This window comes from Sebastes fasciatus, chromosome 8 (assembly GCF_043250625.1).
Source record: "Sebastes fasciatus isolate fSebFas1 chromosome 8, fSebFas1.pri, whole genome shotgun sequence".
Classification (NCBI taxonomy): domain Eukaryota; kingdom Metazoa; phylum Chordata; class Actinopteri; order Perciformes; family Sebastidae; genus Sebastes; species Sebastes fasciatus.
Window position 1 is genome coordinate 11,182,843 of NC_133802.1, and position 15,942 is coordinate 11,198,784.

Genomic DNA, 15,942 nt, shown 5'->3' on the forward strand with positions numbered 1-15,942 from the left:
ACTCCTGCTCTCCCACATTACTGCACTGTCCTGGAGGAATCAGCTGGGTTGTGTTTGATGAACTGATGTAAGCACCAATGTTTTTTACCGGCTAGCATGGCTCTGTCCAAAGGTAGCAAAACCTATACCATCACCTCTAAAGCTCATTTATTAACATATGCTTGTACGTTTGGGCAGTGCCGGACTAGCTGTTTCCAGTCTTTGCGCTAAACTAAGATAATTGATTGTTTGATTTTATTTGATACATTAAAATACAATACACAAATGTGCATTCAGTAATAAAATTCATCAGGATATGACTTATTTCCATTGGGGTCCAGTAGTCAGCAGACTAGGAGGCAGGCAGGGGAAGGAGACGACATGTATATGCTACTAATATCCCACTTCACAGTAATACACCTAAAAACATCAATAATTATAGAGTCATAAAAATAATTTAAAAAGAAAACAAATTCAGAAACCAAAGGGTTTTAGGTTAGATACACTAGCCCTCGTATTCAGGCCATACATTTCCGAAACATACTGAAAATAGGCAATAAAATAATTTGGACATAGACCTTGTAAAAGCTTAATATTTACCATAACCAGGTTGCACGAAAAAGCGATAATGCGCAAGGCAAAAATGTGTAATAAGAACGCCGTTTAATTGCTCTAGGCATGACATTTTCATGCCATGTAGTCTGCACTGACTGCAATGTAATGATGTAGAATAAAAGCAGAAAGACCGCTAATGGTGGGTAGAGGGAGAGGTGGCTGGATCCAACAAACACAGGACTTCCAACCTGGAGACCGATGTTTTGTTTTGTAAGTTAGTGTTGTTAGTGACATGTTTTCCATGGTTATGTTACATTGTTTTCGTAAGTATTTTACTTAGTTTACGTACTTATTTTAAGCCCAACCATGACGTTTTGCTTAAACCTAACTAAGTGGTTTTGTTGCCCCCTGCTGGTACTGCACCTTAATACATGCATGTAATATTTACAACTAGGCAAAGCAAAACCATAAACTGTATAAAATATGGACGTAGTTTCCGTGACGTCACTCATAGGTTTCTGACGTTTCTGTGAAGCTCAAAGTGGGTGGCTCCGGGTCGTTGCCATCTTGGCAGTGATAACACAGCCTAACTCACTGCTAATCTAAAAATGTGCCAAGAGGTGATTGGTGGTGGAGCTGAGGCAGGCCCGGGTGACGCAGCAGAGCAGACGGCTAGCAGCTAGCGACCTGGTTACGGCACCAACTCTGTCACTCAAAGCGTTAACACCCTCATAATGCTGAACTTTAAGCTTTAATATAAGTTAAACAGGTGAGTTATATAAAATTCAACCCCTGTACAGTTGTCACGTACAGGGAAATTAGCTTAAAGAGACCAAAACCGTTTTTGTACCAGGTTGTAAACATGTTTATTTCTGCTGTAAATATGGGCAATTTAACATGGGGGTCTACGGGAATTGACTCGCTTTTGGAGCCAGCCTCAAGTGGGCATTTGAAGAACTGCAGTTTATGGCACTTCCTCGTTGGCTTTCTCAGCATCGGAGGTTTTTCTCACTATCCTCTGGTGGATAGGCGGATTTATTGTGCGCTTTGGCGTGATATCAGGTTGCGTACAGACATGAGAGTGCTTCAGTATTCTCATCAAACTAAAAAAATCAAATAGGCATAATTCCCAAAATGTCAAACTTAACTCCAAAATGTGTCGCCATTTTAACGTTAGCGAGAGAAGACATGAGTTCTCTATAATCTCTATATCTCATACCGAACCTCCCAGTGTCTGTATCATGTTAGCAGGCAGATTCTATGTGCTGACACACAGACAGGAGTCAGCTAAATGTGTCTGTGTGATAAGTCCGAGCCTTTCATCCTCTGGACGCTCGGACGGAGACACAGACAGGTCAGGGTTAATGACGGTGCTGTCAATGCACCTTTAATGTACTATGTGTTGAGTAAAGGGCGTTTATGGATAATGCTTTTGAAAAAAGAAATCGTATACATAAAAGGAATTTGATAATGAAATATTGATGAGAACCTACAAGCTGTAGATGTATTCTGACTGGTTAATTGTGATAACGATGAGTCATTTTGAATTATAATGAATTCATCTCCCATCATACACCACAAAGGTGAGTTTATATCCCATATCTGTTGCAGCCTACCTCCCCTCTCCCCCCCACAAAGAAACAGAGTATGAACATTTCCTTCAGATCAGTCCGACTGTAATGGAATACTTGTTAAAAAGGGAAGAATGTGCTTTAATTTGTCAAGGGGATCTGAGCTGACAACTTTAGTAAAGTCCACTATAACAACCTTCCAGGGCCCCTGACCTAGGGAGGGAGTGACCCCTGACCTTATTTGGGCCTCTTTTATGAGGACTTTTTTTCGGCTCCGGCCAGATGGCTAAACTATCAAAGGGTTTTTTATGAGAAAAATCTGCAGGCAAGAGCGGAGTAGTATATTTATCTCATTGTGTGGAGAACGAAGCCTCTGTAACTTCCGACTAGGTGGGTCGAGCAAGGATCCGATACACAGAGGGGGGTGTGTGAGTGCCAGCCTGCTCAAACATCTGAAGAGTTTTCAGTTAGACAATATTTCATAAATAATATCAGGACATTTTTCATTATTGACCTCCATATTTTCCATCTTTCAACATCTGCTCTTTCATATTCAAACACATTCATGCTCACAACATATATATTCTGACAGTGTGATATAATTGCTATATGTTATATATTTTGCACAATGGATTGGATTCACTATCCACAAAAAAATAGATGATGAGCAGCTTATTAGTGGCTCAGTTCTCCATCTCTAGCCAGCCAACGCTATAACAACAACAGGAAAAAACTGCTTGTCAATAGTGGCAATCAGACAGTAGATTACATGAACATGTTTGTTGAATGAGGCTGCTGCTCTTCTATTTTCAAAACAAAACGTTTTTCCCCATTTTTTACAGGTAACGTAAAACCAGCATATGAAAAGATTTTACAAATGCTACCCTGAAACTGATGTGACAGTTGCTTGAGATCACAGATGAGCGCAAATCAGTGGAATTTGCGTGTTTGAGAACGGGGAAGAGTTGTGTGTCCCAGGGTCACTATAACTCGCTCTGCTCACATCACTCATGTGGCGTCTTTATGAGCGATGGGCTGTTTTGTTGGGTTGGGTTTCTGGGGAAGCATTTAGGGCCGGCCTATTTGCAGAGCAACACGGGAACAGACTTTAAGATCCCGGTAAATGTTTGATATGATGTTTGATATGCATAGAGTCCACGTTTGGATGAATCTGACTTTGTGAATGATGAGAAATGCTATACCATATTTTATGCAGTGGTGGAAAACCCGCTCAGCAGGAAGTGGGTGCCTTAATATACACCCATGAATAGTCACACAGCTGCTGTAAGCATTACCTGTTTGTTGTTCTCTGCAGACACCAAATCAGCTGCTCCCTCTGAGCCTACTCATCATGCGTCTTTTGACCTCCGTATGAACAGGAGCAAGATAATTTCCAGACATGTATTCCGCACGAGTGGAAGCCGGGGGGGATACAGGAGGGTTAAAGGCAGCATCGCACTAGATTCACCAAAGATGCAAAGTACCACAAATTATGTCACCAAAATATCATATATATATATATATATATATATATATATATATGTGTGTTTTGGTATTTCTAACCTTCCATAATGATTCCCATAGACACCGATCAATCATTTATGAGCATGTGTAGCTTTTAAAGTAGCGTGTAACCCTTCATAACTGGGGTAACCTAAGCTGTCGCCGACCTGCTTGTTTTAATGTGGCCATTCCTTCCCCTGATTGCGCTCAGAGGTCGAGCAAGATCTGAAGTCACTGGAAGCAGTTAAAATAATAGGAGCTGACCATGTGTTTGAGGTTATGAGGAGGGGAGGGACGGCCCCCTTTTACACAGAGCCAAAACAGCAGCAGCGGAGAGAGTTTACTTCAACACTATTAGAACCTGGAGAGTGTATGATGATAAAGTATCAGCTATAGTCAGTTATAGCTATGTATGTATGTATGTATGTATGTATATATTTATATATATATATATATAAAATTAAATAGAAAATAATATTTAATCACGATTAATCACATGATTGTCCATAATTAATCGTGAATTAATCGCAAATTTTGTATCTGTTCAAAATGTCCCTTAAAGGGAGATTTCTCAAGTATTTAATACTCTTATCAACATGGGAGTGGGCAAATATGCTGCTTTATGCAAATGTATGTATATATTTATTATTGGAAATCAATTAACAACACAAAACAATGACAAATATTGTCCAGAAACCCTCACAGGTACTGCATTGAGTATAAAAAATATCCTCAAATTGTAACATGGCAAACTGCAGCCCAACAGGCAACAACAGCTGTCAGTGTGTCAGTGTGCTGACTTGACTATGACTTGCCCCAAACTGCATGTGATTATCATAAAGTGGGCATGTCTGTAAAGGGGAGACTCGTGGGTACCCATAGAACTCATTTTCATTCACATATCTTGAGGTCAGAGGTCAAGGGACTTTTGAAAATGGCCATGCCATTTTTTCCTCACCAAAATGTAGTGTAACTTTGGAGCGTTATTTAGCCTCCTTCACGACAAGCTATAACATGGTACATGCTACCAATGGATTCATAAGGTTTTCTAGTTTGATATGAAAGCAGTATCTTCTCTCCAGCTTTAAAACTGAGCCCGCTCCAACCAGTTGCGTTAAATAAATGAGTGGTGTTAAAACTAATTTGCATTAACGTGTTATTATCGCGTTTACTTTGATAGCCCTAATATATATTACGTTTTACATTCTGCAGTACGCAGTCTTTAAAATGAATATTGTTGAACACCTTTGCTAAATAAGATACAACAAAGTAAACAACAATCCAGTTCAAAGAAAAAAAACGTTGACGCGGATGTTTACTCAAACATACACTATGCAGATTAGCAATTTTAAAAGAAAATCAATAATGTTGTGGTGTGTACACTTCCTAAAGTCTGTACACACCGCATGTTTACTTTCCCCTGCAGGGCAACGGCTCAGCACATGTACATACATCCACTGCTTTCAAAAATACTCACCCGCACACACACATACACATGTACATCCACTCCACATCGCTGTCTCCACCCATTTTCATTCACAAAGAGAAGCGTGGTGAGGAAGGGGGTGGAGTTTTTAAAGCTTACCAGAAATGTGTGCGTCACTGAAAGAGCTCACCAAGCATCTGCTGCAGAGCAAGTCAGCCCGAGTGATGACTTTTATTGTGAAAACATCCTCTAACCTCTAAACAAAAATGTTTATCATGAAGATGCTTATCAGTGTGCTTTATGAGCGCTTTGCTCCACAGCAGTTTGACTTCACAGTTTGATTTGTGTGCCTTGCAAATGAGCTAGAACCAGAATTATGGGGGGGGGGGTCCTTCACCTTTTTTTTTTTCTGTTCCACTGTTAAATCTCCCAAAGTTTAAAACACAAAGACCCCTCTGCGCTGGCCAGCCCACCCTGCAGATGGCCGGAGGATCAGAGGCTGTCAGCACGCTTAAACGAGCCAAGAGTCGAGGCTTCAGCCCCGCGGGGGAGGACAGAGCATGAATGGGCTATTTCCACCAACCTCTATAGCCCCCCACTGGGCATTTGTAATATGATTTGTGGCAAATTTGTTTAATCAATATGGATGTGGGGGTTTGGATACCCTCCTCGGACACAAGTCTTTCTTTCCCCCTCCCTTTTTCTCTTGCCTGTAAATGCATCAGTGGTCACCGCCCTGTATTAGGAAAACTCAGGATTAACTCAGGTTTTTTTGTTTGTTTGAGAGTACAAAAGTGAGCAGATGCATACCTGAGAGGAAAGCTAGTGATCAGGAGAGGACTCTTCAAACAAGTAATACAAGTTTGGACACTTCATATCTCAAAGACCTTTTGACAACATCTATTGCATGTGTGTGATCCCTCCTCTGCTGCTCCTCCTCATGTTTTTTTTCCCTTTTTCTCCCTTTAAATGTTATTTTTGGGGGGAGTATTTCCTTATCTGTACCAAGGGTTTAAAGATAGAGGGTGTCATGTGGTGTATAGATTGTAAAGCCCTGGAAGGCATATTTGTAATTTGTGATTTTTGGATTATACAAATTGACTTCCATGAGTTCTGAATTCCCTTTGATGACATAATGTATCATACCAGGACCAATTACCTTTTTATACTTTACATACTGTTTTACAAACTTTTACAGCTCTGTATACATGTTTATTACTTCTCTATACATATTACATTCCTGTTTACACCTCTGTATATATATTTGTAGTACTTCTCATTATTACATACTACATTCCTTTTTACACCTGTGTAAATATATTACTTCTCATCATGCATATACATACTACATCCTGTTTACATTCAGTTTTCCCATCAGAAATATTGTCCTCAACAAAATTAAAACTTACAAATTTACATTTACTTACTTACTATTATATATTTACTTATGTTTATATTTAAGCCCTATATTTTAACTGCACTATTTTATTCCTTAGATTATATATTTTTGCAATTTCCCCTTATAGACCGTGTATATATATATATATATATATATATATATATATGTATGTATATATATATGTATATATATATATATATATATATATATATATATTTATAACTAATAGATATCACCATGAATCTTCTCCAGTTGATTACTTACATTAAGACAATTATTTTTTGTATTACAAGTTTTCTGAAAATGTATATTTAAATATGCAAATGAAGCATTATCTTATCAAATATGTGCTAATTTACATACATTTCCAGAAGAGAATCCTGAACATTGGATAAAGTCACATTCAAAATTCTTACTTCCTTTTTTTGACATATTAGAGTGAAACGTTTTTACTGAGGGAATTTTTGATATCTCTTTTTATCACTCCATAAATCTGAAAATACTGTCAAAAAATCCATTATCCATTATTATATGTTTTCAGGAAATAAATGTTCTATAAACCAGGCTATGCATGATATCTGAACAAACCCCTCCATAAAAACCTTCAGAATATAGATAGGAATGAAACTGGAAAGTATAGTGTATGTGAGTGTTACTGAAGTGGAGATTTCTGGCCTTCAGTATGAGGAAAAAAATGGCCTTTAAAGATGTGTACTTTAAAATTCCATACATTTTGCAAGACACCACAGGTGAAGAGGGTAATCAATTTGACCTAATAGATGTTCTTGTATTACAGGGTTTTCTGAAATGTTATGTTTTACCATGCAAGTGAGGCATTACCTAATGCAAACTGTTGGTGAATTTAGGAGAAATCTACAGACGCAAATAGACGGTGTAGTAAAATAAACACCTAAATGTGTATTTTGGATGTTTACTTTCCACTAGTCTGAAAGAAGACATGTTGCGAAAGCAAAATAGCCCAAAATCTCAAAATTGAGTGCATGAAAAACAATTTTTTTGGTCTGAGTTGTCTCCCTTTGAATCCTTCCTTCCTGATGTGGGGAAGCAACAGTTGTGTCTCTTTTCTTCCGTGTGCACGGTGGCTTTGCAGACAGGCAGGTGGCTTCAATCCAATTCTACCATGGCTGCTGTCCATGAGGAATCAAAGGACAAAAGGCACTGGAGGGGTTTCTCCTTTTTGTCCAGCTTGTGATTTACAGTTGTGCCTCCCATAAAGTAAACCACCCTCTCTCTCACAAACTTTTGCTCAATTTCTTTCTCGTCTGACGGGAGAGTGAGGTTGCTGTGGTATTCACATCCATTTAATTTATGATGTGACTTTAGAAAATCATAAAAATCTTCAATTCTCACACCAGCATATTTATTTTCATAGCCCTCACATAAGTCCTGCTCTCTTTGAAACATCTTACTTCTTAATTGTCTTGCTGTTTGTATGTCCTGTTGTATCTGCCTCTGTTTATTCACCTGTTGTATTTATGTCCCATTATGTGTCACCAATAAAAGCTAAAAGAAAGTCCTGGAAGCGCACATATTCTACTTCTCTGGTTGCTATGCACTGTTATTATTTACTGCCTCCCCAGCTGGATGCTTCCGGTTCTTCCTCCGTTATAAACCTCACACAGCACATAAGAACTTTTGTCACAGACATTTTTTTCAACCCCATTGAGTTGAATAACTTCAACCCTCATATGTCTCCTTTCTCTTTCTTTACTTCCTATCAGAGTGGCGTTACACCGGAGCTCACTGCGTCACAGCTCCTGCACAGATGTTGGCAGAATTCCTAATTTCATTCTCATTCTCTGAGCCTGTCAGTTTTGAAAGGGGGAAACAGGACAGAAAATAATCGGCAGAACATCCCATAAGTCTGAATGTGGGGGCAGCAGATGTGGGTGTGGAAGGAGGCCTCCCCAAGGCCCAGCTGACTATTGTTCAGCACAGAAGCCATGTCTGCGGTTGCTATAACAACCATGATACACTCTTATCCATGCCCCTGCGCTCATGCTTCTCTGAGATCTGATTCTTGGAATTTTATTGACAAGAAGCAATAACAAGCTCATGCATGTCTTTTTAATATTTCTTCTTTTTAATTTCAAAATAAAATAACAATAAAATCCGACATTATGGGACCAGGAAGCATAAGAACACCATGTTATTTTACTCATCTTACAGGAAATATAAGTAGATTTGAAGTGCCATGGAGGGAATATTGTTGAACACAGTATAGACAGAGGCTGTGGGGATTAAGAGTTTCCTTTCAGCAGTCACAGAAAGCAGTCATTACCTCTGAGGTCCGCGGCCGTCTTTGTCAATGGCTGCTGTAAACCTACATTGAAGAGCCTGGAAACCCACCAGGTGTCTTATAGTCTTTGAGCCCCGTGAAGAACGACCACATTCACTGTCAAGTGCTTTATGCAGCGTGTTCCTTTTGTATTCAAGGAAGTCTTTACCCTTCAACACCCCCAAGGGCACTTTTGAGATCTTTTTGCTTATGCTAAATTAACCCTTTAACTTAATTTAAATTAGCCATTTTTTTCTATTTGTACCTTTTCTGTAATTTCTTTTGCAGCTTCTGCCAGTGACAAGACTTAAAGCTAGGGTTGGTAATATTTAGAAACTAGCAAGAGTACGCTCGATTTTAAAAATGATCAAACCGAAAAACTGAGTCCAGTGTTGCCAACTCTTTTCCAATAAAAGTAGCTAGCAGCACTAGCTCTAAAAGTTGCTAAATCTAGCAAGAAAGTCGGCAACACTGACAACTCGTCAAATACCGCCGCTTGGTCAGTGACCCTCGGCATCGGAGGCCGACGCACGGAGTACCCCTCTTGCGTTACTTTTGGACGGACCAGGGACAGCGTGTCAATATAAGCTCAATATAGTGTCCTTTCAAAATAAACTTCCGTTTTCACAGGAAGTTAGGTTTAGGCAACACAACCACTTAGTTGGGGTTAGAAAACGGTCATGGTTGACGTTAACACTGACTAATGACTCACATGACAGAGACACATAAAAAATTAAAAAGTTCATAATACGGTCAAGAAAAGGCCAATAAAAGCAATAAGTAAAGTGGAGCAGTTATTCAGACAGATTAACTAAATTCTGTCTGAATAAAAACGTTTTCAGCTGCTTCATAAAAATGTCACAGGACTCTAGGGATCGCAGCGATAGGGGGATGGCATTCCATAAATTGGGTGCTACAGACTCCGGTGACGCGCAATCATTTCATTCGGGCCGAATGAAATGATTGGCCGGATTTATTACTGTCCTGCAACAGCCACAGATACCAGATTTTTTTTGTCAGAGCATTTGATTCATTGATTGCTATCAGGATGTAATGGGAATTTCAACAAATATAAAAATGTAAATGTTTTTGATGAAAATTACCAACCCTAGCTTTAAAAATGTAAGTGTGCTGCAATGTGTTTAGGACATGGAACATGGCAATACTTTGATATGTGTTATTATTAATTTTCTGAAATTTTTTGTGTTTGCGTGTAAATAAATGAGACGTCGATATAGTCAATCAATATTCCTGCTTCATTGCAAATATAGAATCTGTGTGAGTGTGTGTGTGTGTGTGTGTGTGTGTGTGTGTGTGTCAGCATGAGATCATGTTAACATGGGCGTGTTACAATGATCAATGTTTCATCAGTGCCATACTTTACACTGGTCTCTTTGCCATCTGGCTGCACTTTTCCACAAAACTTAATAAATCAATGTAAATGAATGTAACATGTGTGCTCCTGCACCGTAAAACAACTCGGTTACATATGATTTTAAAAAGCAACCAAATGATAACAAAAATAAATGTATTCGTCTACAAAGTTGACTTATTTGAAGAGAGAATATCCATTTGTAGTTTTCACTTCATGTTTTCTCTAGTACATTAATCTGATATCTATTTTATTCCTCTGCTGTAAGCTAAAACTCTATTTTCCCACTTCATCCTATTGCTCTGAATGGATTTCTACTGAAATTAACACTTGGAAATCCCCAAAATAAGAGTTGGCAGTGTGTTATTGTATAAGTGGTTCATTCTCATAAGCTAATTAGAAGTGAGAAAGGACTGATATCCTGCAGGCCCTCTGCTCAGCACTTCCCGCCCTGTAAATGTTTATGACCCTGGCCCAGATTGCATCTCAGATTTGAAGGATTGGCCCCCTGTTGACTCACAGCTTGATAGTGACTGCCAAAGCTCTGCCTATCTCTTTGTTTATTGTGTCTCAAATTCTCCAAGTTTGACCTCTTTATCCCCAAAACTACAATTCATCTTGATAAACATATTGAAATGTGTAAGTTAATAGCAGAGTTGTGGGGTTTTCTGACTGAATTAAGTGTGTGGTTGTGCTTTACCTTCTCTCTAATGTGTGGCTTCATCTCTCCGGGCTCCTTATTGAACAGAGTCATCATACGTTTCTTTTTCTGTGTGGCTGATTAGAAGTGAAAGAGAGAAGTGGACACAGTGGGGTTCTCTCTTCATACAGTGAGTCCTTGTTGCCCTCCCCAACACTCTATTGTTTATTGATGGAGGTGCTTGTCATAGTCATGCAATAACAAAAGACTGACTATTGGTGTGTTTACCTCTGCACAGGAACCACTGGGCAATTCTCCATTAAATTACAGCCATGTGTGGGCCACTGATCTCTCCCCTCACCCGCCTCTGCACCAGAGACACATACACTCACACACACACAGATCACACTGTGCTCAGGGTTCAGCAGGATATTAGACTGTTACCATCACTATACAATACTTTCTTGTATCATGTCACCACCTGTGAGGAAATTATAGGTAATTAAAGCAAATAAATAGCAGTTTACAAAAATCTTGACAAGAATTATTATCCGAAACTAAATTTTAGGAATTCATGAGCGGAGCAGAAGTTGTTTGTGGAATGCTGTGGCACATGATTTCCTTCAGTGCCAACGCCCAACATCCCGGTCAACAGTGTGAGACAAATAAGCAGTCATCTTGTTATCTCTTAACATGCAAATGGATCAGTTCAATTTGATGTTGTGTTTCGTCACATTTTGTATTCAAAGAAATCCCCTCCATGTTTTAAAGGTCCCATATCATGCTCATTTTCAGGTTCATACTTGTATTTTGTGTTTCTACTAGAACATGTTTTACATGCTGTAATGTTAAAAAAAAAAACTTTATTTCCCTCATACTGTCTCCCTGAATATACCTGTATTTACCCTCTGTCTGAAACGCTCCGTTTTAGCGCATTTTGACGGAATTGCAACAGGGTCCATGTGTACTTCCTGTCAGCTTATGACATTCACATTCACTGCAACTAGGAATAAACTGAGACACATCTAGAAGGTTTCCGTTTAAAATTGTGTCAAGGGTCTAAATATTGTATATTTGTGACATCACGAATGGGCAGAATTCCTGACAGCTTGTTTCAAATGCAGAGTTTCTGAATACGGGCTGTGTGTATTTCCCTGTGGATTGAGTGTTTCGATACTTTCACAGTATTATATAGGACTTTAGCCTGCTTTATAATAAAAAATGTGAAAATCTCACTTTCTTATAATATGGGACCTTTAAGACATATAAAAAATGCTCAAAATTTGTGTCTGATATGTTTTTTCTACACACAAAAAAAAAAACCTGCAATCAATGAATATGAAAATAAATGAAAATTGCAACTTGGCTTCCAAACCAGTTGTGATGTCACAAAATCGTGAGTTGCTGGTCAACCAATGCCTCGATCTGTTAGTTTGTTTGTGCTATTGTGTGACCTTGGTGAATCATTACTGGGGTTTTTTCAATGGAGACTGGTTGCTTTGGCGTGAGCATAGATAACAGCTTTAATTGCCCGTCTGCAACGTAGACTGTATAGTGACTGTATATTTTGGTTTTCATTAGTTTGGATTCACAAAAGTCACACAATAACACAAAAAAAATAACCGGGGAAGGCAGCGGTAGACCAGCAACCGCCGTGTTCTGCGAGGTAAAATTACTGTTTTTTTCAATGGAGTCTGGTTGCTTTGGTGAGAGCATAGATAATGACTTCAATTCCCTGTCAGAAACATAGACTGTATAGCTGTCTCATGGTAAAACATTCTAAATATAGTATACACTTAAACTGATATTGATTTTTTTAGGTGAGCCTTTCTTTTAGGTGTCTAAAATGTGTTTTGCTGCCGGCCCTGTCCACAGCAGTACATTGCTATGCTGTAACTCTCTGCTTCTCCAAACTGGGGGCATGCTGACCGTCATCTACTGCAGGTAATACACTGACTATGGATAAGTACCTCATACAATCCCATTTCAAAACACCCGAACTATCCCTTTAAACTCACCCTGTAGCACTCACCTTAAATCGATGAATGTGAAAACCGCTTTTTTTATGAAACTCATACACCTTTTCTGCACACTGAAGGTCAATCATCCAAGTGAAGTAACAATAAACACATTTTTGAGTGGAGGGGGGCTTGAAAAATTAAATTTTATTACAGAAAACCCACAATACATACGCTGTCTACATATCTAAATCACTGGTCACATGTTGACCAGTAGGTATACAGTATGTGGCATGCTGTATGACTCATATGGGCAATGTTTTTCAAAACAGCTACATTCAATGGGGGAAAAAACAATATTGGAACAGCAGACAAACATCCAATACCTTTCACCTCTATGCCCTCAGTCTCTATTCTAGGCTGATGTTAACCAACAAAAGAACTAAATACATGTGTTCATGAAAAGGAGGACATTTGAATGGGTGTTTGCTGATCAATAATGAAAACAATCTGACACTATAGTGATTGCTGTGAGCCTCTTTGCTTGTATTTGCTAGATAATGCCATGTTTAGATGAAAACAAAGGGTGGCAGGGAAAATGACTACATAGTCTTAACAGTGCTCTCATAGAAAAAGGTGCATTGATCGCCTGCGAGCAAAGTGTATGTTGCGATATGACTAATATGAGTGGAAAAAAACCCAGGACCTAGGTAGTCTAAGTAACAACAAAAGGTCAGAGGGACTGTTTTCATTTGCGCTCGCCTGTCTTCGGCATTACTTACCCTTTCCATGGGAATCAAGTCTTGCATGAAAAAACAAACTTTTCCCTTTGTCCTTTGTGTGAGTTTTAATGACGTTATTTATGACTACAAGGGAGGAAATGTTTTAAGAGGCACCTGAAGAAAACCAACAGAGGATAAAATAATAAAACAGGATATAGGAAACACACTCAGAAGAAATCCTGGTGTCAGTGAGCAAGAAACTGGTCAACCATTAAAAGACTATGTTGAAGAGAACACATCTGAAACGGGGAGAAACGACTGGCCTGGTTGTGTTTTCGGGTCCTTTCCTACATAAAAATGCTGTTTTTCAGTGTGTTTTTCCCGAAGGCAGTTCACTATTTGCAATCTAGCACTTGTCAAGTGTGTGATTCAATGCAGCACAGGATTGTAATCAAATGACATCATGAATGTTGAAAGGTTATGACTAATTGGGAAGGGTTTCCGGGTACATTTTGTGCCCATGGTTGATCATAAGCTATTTGGGTTTTCCCCCTCTAGAAATGTTTGAAGACAAATAAAGATACTCCGCTTTTAAGACTGTTTTGTGTGTGGTTTGTTTTCTTCACACTTAGTAAAAATAAATAAACTAATTTAAAAAAATCTCAAAAGCACATCTACTCTTCCTCTCTCACTGAATCGAAAGTATAAAAATATGTTATATTTCAAAAGTTGCTGGACACAAGATGTCTCCTTCTTCACTGAAAACTCAATTATCCATATACAGTTTAGGCATATTGGACCATGATTGGCTTTCAAGATAGTTGTGACATCACAAAATCATGCTCGCACACACATGTCAGATTTAAGGCAGCGATATTTCTTCTTTGGCAGATGAATGTGAAAACAGCTATTTCTAGTGTCAAACTAGAAATACAGAATTTTGCACAGTGAGGGTCAAACATCCAAATGAAGAAAAAATAAGCAAAACACACTTCTGAGTAGAGGGGGCTTTAAGGGGGGTGGTGGGAGGCTTTTTTTTTTGTCCATCTGCACTCTTTTTTTTTTCAAATGGAAACACCCACTCAGCCGATAGCAAAAACATAGATTACCAAAGGAAGCTAATCAATAAGGTTATGAATAAAGTGAATGCTAGCACTAGCTGAATCAACTAAACAAAGTTTAGAAATAACTGAAAGTTCAGATTTTTTGAAGAGGGGTTGTATGTATACTACCATGTTCTGCGAGGTTAAATTACTGCTTTTGTCAATGGAGTCTGGTGGCTTTGAGAGAGCGTTATAACAGCTTCAGTACACTGTGGGAAAGGGCTGTCTGACGGCGAGGTAAAGCGGTTGTGGACGGGAGCAGCAGAAAAACGTATTTTAGCCACCTAAAAAAAATCTATATAATTTTAAGTGTACACTATATTTAGAATATTTTCATCACTTTACCTTGCCATGAGATAGCCCGTTTCGACAGGGAACTGAAGCCGTTATCTGTGCTCTCTTCAAAGCCACCAGACTCCATTGACAAAAATAGTAATTTTACCACACAAAACCAAGAGTTGCTGGTCTACCGCTGCAGCGATCGGTTTGTTTGTGTTATTGTGTGACTTTCGGATCCGAAGTAAAGTGGTGTCCACAGCAGTACATTGCTTTGCTTCCGTGACGGTACTCCTGTCTGCTTCTCCAAACTAGGAGCGTGCCGACCGCCATCTATGTTACTATATGTAATGATACACTGACTATAAGAATGTATACATACTGTACATGTAGCACGTCTTCATGCAGAAACCCACTCCAGGTCACGTGGGAAACAGTTTTTAGAAGGGCTTGGGAAAATAGCATTTTGACCATAGACTGTATATAAGAAGTGGACGTGGTCACCGTGACGTCACCCATTGGTTTGTGGACTGCCATTTTGAAGCCTCGAGTTTTGCATTTTGGCCGTCGCCATTTTGGTTTTTCACAACTAGAAGTGACACGAGACGGTGGAGCTAAGTACAACCGAACCCTGAATAAGACATTTTTAGGGGACCAAAATGTTATAATTAACTTCCATGAACTGAAAACACACTGTGAAAGGGTTATGTTCTACGACGAAAACACGGACAACTCCCAGACCGGACAACACTGTGGTAGCGACCTGTCATTCACAAGGTAGCCACGCCCTAAAGCATAACCTGCTTTATGGTCTATTTGACTCTAAATGGGACCATAATTTACTAAATGAACATCATGCTGTATTGAAGAAGACTTGAAACCAGCGATTGAGACCATAATCTCATGTTTACACTGTTTACTGAGGTAATAAATCAAGTGAGAAGTAGGCTCATTTTCTCATAGAATTCTATACAACCATACTTCTTTTTGTAACCAGAGGAGTCGCCCCCTGCTGGCTATTCAATAGAATGCAAGTTTAACGCACTTCCGCATTGGTTTTCGCTTCTCAGAGCCGGAAGTAGCCCACTGATTTTGACGCTCAAACATACAAACTACCAACATTTGAATGATCGGATAAG